Raw genomic sequence first — 4,266 nt, 5'->3', positions numbered from 1 at the left:
AGGAGGGGAGGGGACAAAAGGGGAGGGGATAGGAGGGGAGGGGACAAAAGGGGAGGGGACAAAAGGGGAGGGGACAGGAGGGGAGGGGACAGAGGGGACGGAACATAAGAGGGAGGGGACAAAGGGGAGGGGACAAAAGGGGTGGGGACAGAAGAGGAGGAAAGGGGACAAAAGGGGAGGGGACAGGAGGGGAGGGGACAAAAGGGGAGGGGACAGGAGGGGAGGGGACAGAAGAGGAGGGGAAGGGACAGGAGGGGAGGGGAAGGGACAGGAGGGGAGGGGACAAAAGGGTAGGGGACAGAAGAGGAGGGGACAAAAGGGTAGGGGACAGGAGGGGACAGGAGGGGAGGGGACAAAATGGGAGGGGACAAAATGGGAGGTGACAAAATGTAAGGGGACAAAATGGGAGGTGAGGGGACAAAAGAGGAGGGGACGGGAGGGGACAGAAGAGGAGGGGAAGGGACAGGAGGGGAGGGGACAAAAGGGGAGGGGACAGAAGAGGAGGGGAGGGGACAAAAGCGGAGGGGACAGGAGGACAGGGGACAGAAGAGGAGGGGACAGAAGAGGAGGGGAAGGGACAGGAGGGGAGGGGACAAAAGAGGAGGGGACAGAAGAGGAGGGGACCAAAGGGGAGGGGACAGGAGGGGACAGAAGGGGAAGGGGCAGAAGAGGAGGGGAGGGGACAGGAGGGGAGGGGACAAAAGGGGAGGGGCAAAGGGGGAGGGGACAGAAGAGGAGGGGATGGGACACAAGGGGAGGGATAGGAGGGGAGGGGACAGGTGGGGAGGGGACAGTAGAGGAGGGGAGGGGACTGTAACAGGGGACTTATCCCTGTTCACAAATGTGCCTCTAATCCTGCAGTGTGGTGGTTAACTGCTGGTAGGCAATTAACTAACACCACCTGCCTGATTAGATTGCTTAGAAAAGCCTGTCTTTTGAGACAGGAAGTGAGACTCCTTTGCTCACACCTGAGCTGAACTTGGAGACAGAGCCGAGATTCCTTAGTCCACAACTGGGCTGAACCAAGGAAGGGCAGATGTCTTGAGCGACAAGCTGACCACAAGACAAAGGGGACAAGATTCTAAACTTGGAGCCTGACATTTCCTGTGCACACAAGGACGCGGTTCCAAGAGAGCAGAGAAGCTTCCCCTACAGCAGCCCAGCCAACAGATAAGACTTTTTCGTATAAGACTATTATCTATGTCTGTGTATTGATAAATGTCTCCATGATTTGGGGCTGGTAAAGAGCCTAGCTAACCAACCCAGTCAGAGAGGGCTGAGCTACATGTGTAGATAGTCTCCAAAGCAGAGATAGGTTTTCTTTGTTTGGCTCACTATTTCGCTTATGTTGATTTTTTGCTGTGTTTTAAGCGACAGGCACAATAAAGCCTTATTATAATTTCACCTTACAACAGTCTCCATTGTGTACCTCTGCACATGTCCTCCTACATATGGTGTCAGAAATTTGGGATGAGAGGTGGCCTTTGAAGTTTAAAGGGCCGGAGATTGCCTGTGGAATTTTTTGTGTGTGCTTTTGCCTGCATACAGTCTTGCAAACAAACCTGAGCAACAAAAACAAAGATTCACCTGCAGCAAAGATCAGAATTAAAGGGATACACACCCAGGCAGGAAACTTACACTGCACTGAAACCTACAAAACCACAGATGGACTCTTTTCCCAATCCCAAGAGGAGAGAGACTGCTGAAGCAGCTAAACTTTATTTACCTATCAGAAAGTGTAATATGGTCATTGAAATAGGGGTTTTGCCTTCCAGTCATAGTCAGGGTTCAAGAAGTGATTCAGCCCTTTAAAAGGGATAGGTGTTTGTTGTTTTCAAAAGTTTCGCTGAAGCAGTGAATACAGATGGTGACCCACGAGTGGTACTGATTTTGCAAATAAAGGTTGCCACACCGCATGGGACTACCAGCTGTGAATGGAGTATATGCAGAAAATTGTGAAAATTGATACAAGGCTGTGCTGAAGCAGGGGAATTTTTAGCAAACAAATGCCGAGTGTAAAATTGCCCTACCGGGGAAAAAGTAATTGCTGAACTGTGTAAAAGGTTTTCCAAAGCCAATTGCTGAGTGTTGAGTCACCCTGCCGGGAGTGAAAGAAATATTCCACTGCAAAGAATGTTTTTTTTTCTGCAAGTAAAAAAAGTCTGCCTATGTATCTTGGGAGCAAAACAGACACCCAAAGTGTGAAGTGTGAATGCCATAATACCCAAAGATGAGACTGAAAATTACTGAACTCAAGCAGAAAACCAAATTCTGTTGCTGAAGCGGAGGGATTGTACCTAGCAAGTAAATGGTGTAAAGCAAACAGAAGTTTTTACCTAGCAACTAAACATCCAGCATACCTAATGAGAGATTACACCTAGCAAGTAAATGGTGTAAAGCAAATAGACATTTTTACCTAGCAACTGCACATCCTGTATACCTGATGAGAGAAAATGCATGCACAGTACTGCTGATATTGTAAAACTTATCCAAGAAAGAAAAAGTCTACAGAGATGCCTGTGAGAGCTACGACCTCTACAAGCAAAATATGCCCACCTGTAGGACTACCACAATTGGGGGTTCTAGCAAATACAGTGGCAACAGCTGCAATAGCGCCTCCTGAGGTCAGGAAGAAAATTACACCTGAGAGCCCCAAAATGGAGGACAAGATGCAGCGTTCCTTTAATGAACCCTACCCAACGGAAGAGTGGCCCTTCCAGTCCAATAAAGAGGAAGACATCTCTTACGGGGAACCCGAACCGAGTCACACCCACAAAACACCCCAAGAATGGTGGGGGTGCCTGAACTCTGCACGAACCGAAGAGACCGCTCCCTATGTTGATGAATATGATCGGCAGGAGAAAGAGCGGGAACAGTGGATCACTGAATATTTCCGTCAGCTATTACAGTTGCAACAAAAGCCGGGTGGATCCAGTGACGCTGCTAAAACTTCAAATGAAGATGGACACCCCAGTATCCCTGAGGGGACGGTGTCATCCAAAACAAAAAGGCGAAAAAAGAAAAAGAAAAGCGGTTCTTCACTTACCGTGGAAGGAACAGACACATCTGCAGATCTTGCGGAGGACAAGGGGGTCCGAAATGCCCTGCAGCCTAGAGAAAATGGAGAAGTTGTCCCGCGGATGAGCGAATATCAAGAGGGCCCAAGGCAGAAGTCGTGTACCCCAAAGAAGTGTCTGTCCGGTGCTAATAGTGAAAAAACCTCAACCAACCATCCCAGGGAAGCAGAGCCGGAACCGGTGAGTGGCGATCCCTTGGCCAGCCCTGGGGATGCCCTGAAGGTTACCAGGCATGACTGTGATCGGCTACGGGAAAATAACGTGAAGCTACAGAAAGATGTGCTCACAGTGTACTCTTTGGCCAGGACAGAATTGGACGATCTCAAGACTGAGCTACATACTGCAAACTCAACTATTACCGCCATGGATGAAAAGTAGAGCCAATCTGATAAAATGATGGCTAAGCTGAAGCAGAAGTATGAGGAGGCACTGAAGCAGATGACAGTCTTCCAGCAAGAGATGCACACGCTTCGCATAGAGCTGAATGCCTCACAACAGGAGGTCAACAGTGTCCGGACAGAGGTAGACGTATCTCAGAAGGAGGTTCATACACTCCGCAGAGCACTGGATGCCTCACATCATGAGATCAACAGCTGCCGCACAGAACTGGAAGTCTCCAGAACGGAACTTCACAGTCTCACTGAGGAGCTGGACATTTCAAGGAAAACTATCCTACATCTTAACTTAGATCTCAAAGTCTCTCAGAAGGAGCTTCAGAACCTAAACCTGGAGATGGAAGTCTCACGCCAGGAGATAGCCCGCCTCCAAGCAGATGTGCGTAAATGGAAGGTGGACTGCAAGGAGGCCCTGAATAGTACAGAGACTGAAAAAAGAGAAAATTTAAGATTAAAAAAGGAAAATTCTGAGTTAACAGAACACGTCAAGGGAAAGAATGAAAAGCTGCACGTGCTTAAAGAAATAAATAAACTTTTGAAAGATGAAAAGTTTGAAGCAGAGCACCGACTGCAGAACCAACTGCAAGGTCTGTGTACACACCTCCAGTATGCAGAGGAGAAGCAGCAAACGCTGCAGGAAGAAACGCTTCAGGCTGCTAAAGAGGTACAAGCGCTGCAGGAATGTCTGAATACCCAGTACGTCCCCACAGAGCAGTATGAGAAGCTAAAGGCCACTCTGCATGTCTTCAGAGCATCATTGGAGGCGGAGCTTCGATACCAGGTGACTCTGTATG

Source organism: Ascaphus truei, chromosome 4 (genome assembly GCF_040206685.1).
Source record: "Ascaphus truei isolate aAscTru1 chromosome 4, aAscTru1.hap1, whole genome shotgun sequence".
In the NCBI taxonomy this organism is placed as follows: Eukaryota; Metazoa; Chordata; class Amphibia; order Anura; family Ascaphidae; genus Ascaphus; species Ascaphus truei.
Note: the sequence above shows the minus strand (reverse complement) of the source record.